Genomic DNA, 11772 nt, shown 5'->3' with positions numbered 1-11772 from the left:
TGTGGGACGGGGTTGGGCAGCCCCATATGGTGCCACATGGATGCCCCCCTGGTAAGGGTAGCCTCCCCCAGGTACGGGTTGACTCCCCCTGGTAAGGGTTAGATTCCCCCTGGTAAGGGTAGTCTCCCCCAGGCACGGGTTAGTTTCCCCCTGGAAAGGGTAAGTTTCCCCCAGGTACGGGTTAGTTTCCCCCTGGAAAGGGTTAGTTTCCCCCTGAGAAGGGTAAATCTTTTAGCTATGGAAAAAAGTAATTTATATTTTTATACCGGATTGGCGCTGGACCGGGTTAATAACGCCCCCGCTGTTGGCTTTGATGCCCCGGCTGACAGTGTTAAATATATTAGGGGTGTGATCAGGGTCGCTGGACCAATGGATAAAATGGTGTGGACTATAATGAAGTCTCATGAGCATGAGAGTGAGAATCAAGTCCTCCCAGTGGAGCATGGAGAGGAGGTAGAGGAGAATGTTTGTGATGATCATGGTGAGGAGATTTTATCTATCTTACCGATGGTTTTTACAAGGGACACTTTTAATGATTTAACTATGGAAAGTTTCAATCCAGATTTTAAGTATTTAAGTACATTTGATGATCCATATGTTAGTGAATCGGGATATCTTAATGCTCATTTAGTTAATGGGTCTAGTTTATTAAATAGTTTTAGACCAAGTACTGATTTTAATAGGGATCGTAATAAGGATCTTAACAGTACTGGTAGTAATATAAATATATTAGAAAGTAGTTCGTGGAAGGATGGGGTTTTTTATTTAGAGTATCCCGTTGATAGTTTTAATTGTCCAATATGTCCCCAGATATTACCAACATTTGGTAAATGGGCCAAACACATTAATGTGGTTCATAAAAGTAAAGCCATACGAGTTGTATGTAGTAAATGTGGAAAATCTTCTCAATATCATAATATAGCTTGCCACTACCCCAAGTGCATACCCAAGAAGGCGGATACCCCAATGAAGAGCCATATGTGCTCGGTCTGTGGGCTTGGTTTTCATACTAGATCTGGATTGAGCCAACACTGTAGACATAGACACCCTGCTGTGAGGAATGAGCAAAGAAAAGAAGATATGGCTGCTAAAAGTAAGATCAAAGAGGGATCGACTAGATCTCGTATATGGACCAAAGATGAGGTTGCGCAGCTTATACAGTTGGAAAGGAAATATATTGGGAAAAGGAATATAAATAAATGTATTGAGAGCGAGATGAGGACCAAAACGAATAAACAAATATCAGATAAAAGACGAGAATTAGCAAAGAAGAAGTTAGTGGTAACAGGAGATAGGGAGGAAGTGACTGAGGTAGAGGACATTAGAGTAAATATATTAGAAATTCCGCCCCCAAGAGAGAGGATTTTCCCACTAAAAGGACACCCAGAAGTGGATTTAGTGGAGAAAATATGTAAACGGGGAAAACAAAGTAGGGAGGGAAGAGAAATAATAAATAGTTTAGGGGAAATTGAAGGATTATTAAAGGAGGATTTAACAAAAGCTCTCGGTTGGGCAATGTTGGAAAAATTATGTTATTCATTAGTAGAGGGAAAGGACCCTAGAAATGAAAGTCAAATAGAGTTGAGGAATAAAGGAAAAGGGAAGATGAGAAAGGAGGGGAGAAGGAAGCAATTTAATGCAATTAGGAGATATGCTACAAAGAAAGCTAAGTATAAATTCTATCAACAATTATTTGATAAGGATAGAAGAAGATTGACTCGCATTATAATGGGAGAGCCAGATAATGCTAAGTGTGCTATCCCTATGAAAGAAATTGAGGAATACTATGTCAATATTTTGGGAACAATTGGACATGGTAATATGATAGGGTGGCCATCATCCACAGAGAATGCGGATAATGATATATTAATGAGTCCGATCTCTGTGGATGAGATTAGAATAGCTTTAAGAGAAATAAGAAAAGATAGTGCTCCTGGCCCAGATAAAGTAAAAGTGAGCAATTTGTGGGATATTTTTAATTTAGACTCCTTAATACTTACAAAAATTTTTAATATATGGTTTCTAAATAGACAGGTACCAGATGAATTTAAGAAAAATAGAACGATTTTAATACCAAAGACACAAGATGAGGAGGAAATGAAGAAGTTAACATCTTGGAGACCATTGACAATTGGGTCAGTTTGGATTAGAATCTATACCAAAATATTAGCAAAAAGACTGGTGGAAACAGTTAAGATATGTAGTAGACAAAAAGGGTTTATATCCGCCCCTGGGTGTGAGGAAAATATTGCTATATTAGATAATTTGATTAAAGGGGCTAAATGAAATGGGAATGAAATTGCAATAGTGTTCGTAGATCTGGCTAAAGCATTTGATTCTGTGGGACACGGACATATAATAGCCGGGTTGAGAAGATTTGGTATAGATGAACATTTTATAGATATTATTAGGGACCTTTATGATAATTGCACAACTAGGGTATGGGTGGGTGATGAAGCTACTGAGTCTATTTTAATTAGGAGGGGGGTCAAGCAGGGTGACCCGTTGTCCCCAATTTTGTTTAATATTGCTATGGATCCCCTTTTAACTAGATTAGAAGTAGAAGGAAGTGGTTTTTATGTTAAGGGTAATGGTGTCACGTCATTGGCTTTTGCCGATGATGTGGCAATTTTAAGTAGCTCATATAAAGGAAGGATTAAAAATTTGGGTATCTTAGAGGAGTTTTGTAAAAATACTAATCTCTCTGTTAATGTGAAGAAAACGAAAGGCTTTCATATTTTAACTAAACATAAAACCTATGTAGTTAATCCTAAGGATAATTGGCAGATAGGGTCAGAGGAGATTGAATATGTTCAACCAGGGGATTTTGAAAAATATTTAGGGGCTAGAATAGATCCCTGGATAGGTGTAGGGGGACCGGTACTTAAAGAAAAATTGAAAGATTGGAGTGAGAATTTAATTAAGGCCCCATTAAAACCGGCCCAAAAAATATTAATTTTACAGACATATATCTTACCGAAGCTATTTTATAATCTTCTTTTAATAGAACCCCCTTTTAATCTTTTAGACGATCTTGATGTGTTAGTTAGAAAAATAGTTAAAGAGATTTTACATTTACCTCAGTGTACCACAGATGGGATATTTTATTCTAGAGGTAGGGATGGTGGTTTAGCTCTCACTAAGTTTAGTGTGCAAATCCCAAATATGTTAATTCGTAAATGGAGGAGACATATTGTCTCGAGAGATGATTGGATGGACCTATCTTATCTATATGCAGGAGAAAATCTTGTGGATAAAATATTGTCATTTAGTGCAGTAACATCTCATCCCAAGAAATGGAGGGAAGAGGAATTTTTAAGATGGTCGGAACTGAGATGTCAGGGAATAGGGATAAAATATTTTAAAAATGATTTAATTAGTAATTCGATTTTTAGAAACTCTAGTAAAGTTAAATCGTCAGCGTATATCACAGCATTGCAGCTTAGGGCAAATATTTATCCTACTAGGGAGACATTAGCAAGAGGAAGAGGAGGTGTGAATGCTCTTTGTAGATGGTGCAGTAAAGTGCGGGAGACTGTTCCCCATATCTCAGGACAATGTTATAAGACTAAGAATGCTAGGATAAAAAGGCATAATAGAGTAGTGTCTGCAGTTGTAGATAAGGTTGGTAAATTAGGGTGGAAGGCAATGATAGAGCCCCATTTGAGAAATAGTAAGGGTGAGTTAAGAAAGCCGGATATTATATTTATAAAAGGAGATACAGCAGTGGTGGTTGATGTTACAGTGCGATGGGAGGATAATGCCGGAAGTTTGGAACAAGCCCACAGTGAGAAGGTGGCTTAATATCTTGAGTTAGAGGAAAGAATTAAAAACTTAACGGGAGGTAAAAATATTCACTTCTTTGGTTTTGTGCTTGGGGCGCGTGGCAAGTGGAGTGAAGGTAATAATGATTTGTTACAATTATTGGGAATGGACAGAAGTAAAAATTTTAAGGAGAGTATATGTAGACTTGTTTTATATTCCACTATTGGTATGATGGCTATATTCAGTGACAGGTAAAGATCCCGGAGTTTCCATTCCGTGTATCTCGCCAAAACTAAATTTTAGCTATTTTGGTTTCCATGCTCTAAATTTTCAAATTTTTAATATTGTTTTGAACATTAACTTATTTAGTGTTATTTAATATCTGTCCTTCAATAGAATGGTTTTAATTATATAATAAATACTTATTAATGGATGAAATTCCAATTTAAATTATTAGTTTATTTTTTTTTTTTAACTACTGGATGTGGATGCGGACTGGCCGCGTATAATAACCAGGAAAGGGCAGGTAGTCACGCCTGTACATAAATAGGGGGTGGAGTCCTGGGGGGCAGTTAGGGGCAGGGGTCCCAGGAGGGGGCAGTCAGGGGACAAGGAGTGGGGGGGAGGGTTGGAGGTTCTGAGGGGGGCGGGAAGTGGGAGGGAGTGGAAGGGGCAGGGGCGGGGCTAGGGCAGGACAGGGGCGGGGCTCGGGCAGGGCTCCTCCCATCCTCTTTTTTGATCGTTGAAATATGGTAACCCTAATATATTCCATCAAGATTAATACAACAGGTATCTTGTTTTGCCTCACTGAACTCTTCCTCTGTCGGGGTCTTTTGCTCTTTATACAACAGCATGAGGAAAGCACACAGGCACAGCTGGGTCCCAAATAACAGACATGCCAAGCCTGGCGACTAACACAAGCTGTTCTGGCAGGTTTGTGGCAGCTTCTAAAACACAGAGCGCGCCACTAGAGGGCTCACCTCCTATTGAAAGGGACACTACCCTATTCTTGTACACCATACACACCTCCTCCTTTGAAAGACATATTTCAAAGAGTTACAACCCCATTGCTATCACCCATTGCACAACTTCAGTCTGAGAGGTGGCTGACGAGCTCTCTGGACAGCATCTCGCAGGCATCTCCACAGCATCTGGAGCAGCGTCTGCACTTTCTGCGGTAGCTGTATGAGCAACAGCTCCCTGCTCCATGGTGTCAGGACCACTTGTAGCAGCATCAGAGACGAGGATCACTGGTTTGATCACGTTATCGGCTTGGCTCTATTGAAGGCTTGGTATATTCAATAGATGTCACTGGTGTGGAACGTCCTGCGGATAGGGCGACCAGATGGCAAGAATAAAATATTGGGACACATGGGGTGGGGGCAGTCACAGGCTCACAGCCCCCACCGGAGCCATGGGGGAAGGGGGCACACAGCCCAAGGAAGCTACAGGTCAGGGGTGCACGGCTCCAACAGCAGCCCCTATGCCGGGTTTACAATGGCACCAGTGGCGCCATGGAGCCAGGCCCATGCTCAGAAGGGGTCCTGGCCTGCTCCGCTTGCACTGCGCCCCGAGACCCTGCCAGCCCAGTCTCCCACCTCCTGCCCACCACTTGCTCCTCTCGGCCTGCCCCCCAGCCCTACCCACGGCCTCTCTCTGCCTCCTGGCCAGACCCCAGTGCAGCTCCAGCTCCGGGCAGTCTCTGCTTCCCCCCACCTGTAGGGCCCCGCCTGTCTCCCCGGAGATGAGCCACCTGGGACTGGTGCAGAAGGCTGACCAGTCTCGGCCAGGTGGTGGTGGGGGGAACAGCGTGGGGGGCTTGCCCTTCAGGCAAGTGGGTCCTGAGGGAGCCCAGCCGAGTCAGGCCCTGGCCTGGCTGATCGCACCACACCCAAGGGGCTGGAGCGATTCCCTGCCCTGGGATCAGCTACAGCTAGGCTGCCAGCTCAGCCCGGCAGACACAGACACCGCCCAGCAGGGCTGGTGAGTGCCGCCGGGAGGCAGGGCGTGGGGGAGTGGGTCTCTGGGGGGCCTGGGAGGGGGCGGTGAAGATCTCTGTGTGTTGGGGCACTAGGGAATGGGGTTCTGTGTGGGGTGCTAGGCAGTTATGGTGGGGCTGTGGGCAGGGAGGTGCTGGGTGGGGTGGTGGGGTGCAAGGGGCTGTGCATTTGTGGCAGGGTTTGGGGGGCTCTGGCTATAGGGAATCGGGGGGGTGTTCTGGTGTTGGGCGGCACGGCCTAGGCCTGCCCCTGATGGGAAGGGGCATGCTGACAGCACAGGGCTGGGCGGGCCATTGTGTAGCTGGCAACTGCTGGTTTGTGTAACTAGTACCCTCGCACTGGGCTGAGCAGAGCGGGGCTACCCCTGCTATGCCATGGCCCATTGCCCCTGGCTGGGCCCTGGTCCTGTTCTGTGTGCCCCGGAGGAGACTCATCTATGCACACCATGACACCTTCAATGCCACCCAATCAGTGTTCTGTGGAATATGTCAGGTGCAGAGCAAATTCCAAAAGGTAGGGGGCTGAAGCAGCAGGCACCCCAAGGAACGTTAAAAGTACATAGCCGTGAGCTCTCAGGCGTCCAGGGAATTTGGCAAAATGGTGAAAATTTGGCACCCGCCCCCCTGCCTCCTCCCCCCCCCCGCAAGATTTAATGTCTGGTCAGTATGTAATAATGCTCCCTACTGTTAGCATTTAATTAATTGGGATTGAGACACAAGCACGAAGATCCAGATTTCTTTTGGACTATCACCAGTGAGTGCCCCCACTCGGTAGGTTCCTCAACACTTTAGTTCCATGGCGAGGAGACGCAGTGCTCGCTGGAGTCTGCCGCTCAGGGCCACAACTACCTTCCTGGCGGTGTGTGTAACAGGGTTTGCACCCTTCTTCAAAGTGACTTGGTGCCTGACTAGCACTTTTCCCAAGCCTTTGAACACATCAGTGTGTTTCTTTTCTAAGGTTCTGATGCCTTGTGACAAGTGTTCTATATTAAACTCCTTGTATGTTAGTCTTAATTTTTTACTTGCTTCCCAGCCCACTACAGGCAGTCCTGTAACAATAACAAAGGTGTGCATAGTCTTCTCTTTCTTATGTGTCAGACACACCCGGCCTCTGCCCACCACAGGAATAGGGATCCTATTGCAAGCTCTCAAAAGACATTGGCCTGTTTCTCCTGGAGGGACTTAGATTTTAATGTTTGCCAGAGTTGTGCTGCGGGTACATTGGTGTCAGCACCTGTATCTACTTTATATGTGATTTGTGACCCATGAGTTATGAACCAGTTCTTGTCTACGGGCAGCCGTTGCTGTATGGCATCAACAGATGCTGGCTTCTCAGTGGAGCTCTCGCCCTAGTCCTGCATTGCATCCATGGTTTTCTGTTGTCTGCTGTGGTTAGCAAAATGGCTGTACTTGAAACATACTCTGCACTTTTGTCCAGATGCTGGGTATGGTCTGTCTGCATGGTTAGGTCCACACATGTGTTTGGGCTGGCCCTTCCAGAGAATGTTTTTTCCACCCTTCCTTATATTGACTGTTGTCAGTGTATTGCTTTTTTATATGGGTTTCCTTCTTGCCTTACTGTGCAGTGACCTGTATTTCTGTGATCCTCTTTGCTTAAATCCTGCACATGCAGTTTTGCCTCATCTGCTGATGTGCAGATTGTTTTGGCTTGTTCCAAAGTTAAGTCACTGCGTCTCAGTAGATGCTCCTATAGCTTTAGGCTCATAGAACCACAGGGGTAGAAGGGACCACAAGGGTCATCCTGTCCAGTGGTACGTGTGGCTCTGGAGAGTATGCAGAGATCTTCCAGGGGGTACATCAACTCATCTAGATATTTGCCTAGATTTACAACAGGCTACATAAAAAGCACTAGCTAAGTCAGTACAAACTAAACTTTCATACAGATGACTTGTGTATAGGGCTCTATGTACTATACTCTGAACTGTAGGTATAATATATTTCCAGTTGACTTATTTTATAATTATATGGTTAAAAATGAGAAAGTAAATTTTTCAGTAAGAGTGTGGCTATGACACTTTTGTATTTTTATGTCTGATTTTGTGAGCAAGAAGTGAAACTTGGGGAACGGAAGACAAATGAGACTCCTAAACGGGGTAGAGTAGTCTAGAAAGGTGGCCTTGGATATGAATTTAGGGTGGGGGGTGTAGGATGACTTTGTCCTTGAGGAACATGGTATAAGGTGGATGTGTCATTAGGGCACCCAACTCTCCCACCCTTCATGCGGATGTGATAGTTACTAGAAAGGCGAGAGTTTCGAACTGCTCAGAATTCCAGTAGATTTATGTGGAGATTTGACTCCTCTAGGGACCAGCGACCCTGGATGGTGTTGTCGTCCAAGTGTGACCCCTATCCTACCAGAGAGGAGTCCGCGGTGATAGTAACTGATAGGTTTTCCCTTTGCAAGAAAACGCCTGAGCAGATGTTCGTTTTGTCCACCATGTGAGCGAGTCTTTGACGCTGCTGGGCATTGTAAGCCGCCTGTAGATCGAGGGTCTGTGAGGAATGTAGACAGTGCGCAGGCAGGTTTGTAGACATCTCCTATGCAGCCTGGCATGTTTCATGACAAATGTGGTAGCCGACATGTGTCAGAAGTTGTAGGCACGTTTCTGGCAGATGTTTGTGGGCTGTGTTTTACTGTTGTGATTAGGTTTGTTAAGGCAAGAAACCGTTGTTAGGGTAGCCATGCTGATGCCATGACAGTTAAGGTGTGCCCCTATAAAGTCCAGTTGTTGGGTTGGGGTCAGGGTGGATTTCTGTAGGTTGGTTTGTAACCCTAGGTTTTAAATAAGGTTAGAATGGTGTGCGTGGCATAAGCTGCCTCGTAATAGCCCGCTAAAAGCACCGACATGTCGTCTAGATAGGGGAATATGGTCACACCCTGCTTGCAAAGATGTGCTGCTGCAGCAGCCAGTACTTCAGAAAAAACTCTGGAAGCCGCAGAGGGGCCGAAGGGAAGTACCTTGTATTAGTAGTGTAGGTTGTCCAAAGTGAATCTTAGGAATCTCATATGTGCCAACCGTATAGCGATGTGAAAGTAAGCGTGCTGTAGGTCAAGGGCCAAGAGCCAATCTCCTTTCTCCAATGCCAGAATTACAGTTGCTAGGGTTACCATCTTGAAGTACTGTTCCCAAGAACTTGTTCAGTTTGAGTAAGTCCAGAATAGGCCTCCATCCACCTGTTTTCTTCAGAGTGAGAAAGTAGTGGGAGTAGAACCCCCGACCCCTGTGCTGAACCGGTACTGACTCCACAGCACCTAATTGCAGGAGATGGTGTATTTCCTGCTGTAACAGGTACTTGTGAAATGGGTCCCTGAAGAGGGATGGGGAGGGGGGGGGAAGGGAGGTGAAATGGAAAGAAAGGGGATGGAGTAGCCCTTCTGTATAATTTCCAGAACCCATTTGTCTGTGGTGATGTTTCTCCAGACTTGGTAAAAGGCATCCCCAAATGGGCTGGAAAATCAGTGGGACCAGCGGGAAGGCATACATGAGGTGGTCCCTCCAAGGTAGCTAGAACGCATCTGAGATGGAACCCGGACTGTGTTTCTGGAAGAAGCAGAATGCTGGACACTTCCTGCTGCTCGAATAGGTCCACCTGGGGAAAGCCCCACCTTTGGAATACAGAATGTAAGACATCCTGATGGACTGACCATTCGTGGTTGAGAAACGACCTGCTGAGACGGTCTGCAATCTCATTCTGCAGGCCTGGGAGACAGGATGCCTCCAGGTGCATAGAGTGGGCTATACAGAGATCCCAAAGCTGGAGAGCTTCCAGACAGAGAGGGGAGGAACTGGCTCCACCCTGTTTATGTAAAACATGGCAGTGGTATTGGTCAGTCAACACGGCTACAGAGTGACCTTGAAGTCTGTCCTTGAAGGTCTGGCAGGCTAGTCTCACCACTCTGAGTTTCCTTTATATTGATGCTGAGCAGGATCTCGGACTGCGACCACCTGCCCTGCGTCTGTAGATCTCCTAGGTAGGCCCCCACAACCCATGTCTGATGCATTCGTTACCAAGGTCATGGACAGCTGAGGATCGCTGAATGGGACTCCTTTGCAAACCATGTGAGGGTCCAGCCACCAGCGCTAAGGTGTCTAGGACTCGTCCTGGCACTGTTACTCCCAAGTCCAAAAACTGTGTTGGCCTGGATGATAAACTGAGGCAAGCGAAGCCTGGCGTGGCCTGAGTCTCAGTCTGGCATGTCTGACCACATAGGTGCAGGCTGCCATGTGTCCGAGGAGACTCAGGCATACCCTTGCAGTCGTGGTGGGGTATCGCTTGACAGTCTGAATGATTCCTGTTAGTGCTTGGACTCTGGATCCCGGTAGTATCGTTCTCACATGAACCAAGGCTAGCACAGCCAAATGAATTCTATTCTTTGGGTCGGTGACAGCGTTTTGTCCACGTTGAGGAAGAGACCCAGTCTCTGGAAGGTATTTGAGACTAACTGGACTTGGGACTCCACCTGCTCCCTGGAGCGCCCCCGCAGCAGCCAGTCATTGAGGTAGGGATACACCTGTAGCTGCCTCTTGCAGAGAAAGGCCGTGACATACACTTGGTGAACACTCAGGAGACAGTTGGTAAAATGAATGGGAGCTCCGTGAACTGGTAGCGCTTGTGATTGACCAATCTCAGGAAACTTCTGTGGGCCGGACAAATGGCTATGTGGAAGTACACATCTTTCATGTCGAGGACGGCATACCAGTCCCCCAGATCCAGGGAAGGAATGATCGAGCTCAGGGAGACCATGCGGAACTTCAACTTTACCATAAACAGTTGAGTCCTCGCAGGTCTAAGATGGGTCTGAGGAAGTAATGGGAGTAGAACCCTTTCCCCCTTATCTCCTCCACTGCCCCTAAGGGGAGGAGCAATTGCACCTCCTGTACAAGGAGTTACCTGTGAGAAGGGTCCCTGAAGAGGGACAGGGACGGGGAACGGGGCTGGGAGGAAAGGGAGGAGCAGAATTGGAGAAAAGACGGTTGCTCACCTTTGTAACTGTTGTTCTTCGAGATGTGTTGCTCATACCCATTCCAATTAGGTGTGCGCGCGCTGAATGCACCATCGTCGGAGAACTTTTACCCTAGCAACACCCGGTGGGTCGGCTGTGGAGCCCCCTGGAGTGGCACCTTCATGGCGCTGGATATATACCCCAGCCGACCCAGTGCCCTCTCAGTTCCTTCTTGCCGGCTACTCCGACGGAGGGGAAGGAGGGCGGATTTGGAATGGATATTAGCAACACATCTTGAAGAACAACAGTTACAAAGGTGAGTAACCGTCTTTTCTTCTTCGAGTGCTTGCTCATATCGATTCCAATTAGGTGACTGCCAAGCCTTACCGAGGCGGTGGGGTCAGAGTGAGATATCGCTGAGTGCAGCACCGCTGAACCAAAGGCAGCATCATCTATGGACTGCTGGACTATCGCATAGTGAGAGGCAAAAGTGTGCACTGAAGACCAAGTGGCAGCTCTACAGATCACCTCTGTCGGAACCTGGGCCAGGAAAGCAGCCGACGAGGCTTGAGCCCTTGTGGAATGGGCGGTGAGGGGCTTGGCCAGGATGCCGGCGAGGTCGTAGCAAGCACGGATACAGGATGTGATCCAAAAGGAGATGCGCTGTGAGGAGACCGGGAGGCCTTTCATCCGGTCGGCCACGGCAACAAAGAGCCAGGTCATCTTTCTGAACGGCTTCGTACGCTCAAAATGGAAGGCGAGGGCCCTACAAATGTCGAGGGACTGCCCGCCGAGTAGCATGTGGCTTCGGATAGAAGACCAGGAGGAAAATCTCTTGGTTGATGTGAAAAGTTGAAACCACCTTGGGAAGGAAGGCAGGGTGAAGGCGTAGCTGCACCTTGTCTTTATGGAAGACCGTGTACAGTGGTTCCGAAGTGAGGGCTCTGATCTCGGATACGCGCCTCGCCGAAGTGATAGCCACAAGGAAGACTGTCTTCCAAGAGAGGTACAGAAGGGAGCAGGTGCCCATCGGCTCAAACAG

The 11772-nt window shown here is 46.9% G+C and overlaps 1 pseudogene; it reads right to left on the bottom strand.

Annotated features, from left to right (window-relative positions):
• Window positions 1-11453, bottom strand: part of LOC112114552 — a 32595-nt pseudogene extending 21142 nt beyond the window's left edge.
• Between the last annotated feature and the right edge of the window lie 319 nt (window positions 11454-11772).

This window comes from Terrapene carolina, unplaced genomic scaffold (assembly GCF_002925995.2).
Source record: "Terrapene carolina triunguis isolate 2854851 unplaced genomic scaffold, T_m_triunguis-2.0 Scaffold926, whole genome shotgun sequence".
In the NCBI taxonomy this organism is placed as follows: domain Eukaryota; kingdom Metazoa; phylum Chordata; order Testudines; family Emydidae; genus Terrapene; species Terrapene triunguis.
This window is presented reverse-complemented; position numbering and strand designations above follow the sequence as displayed.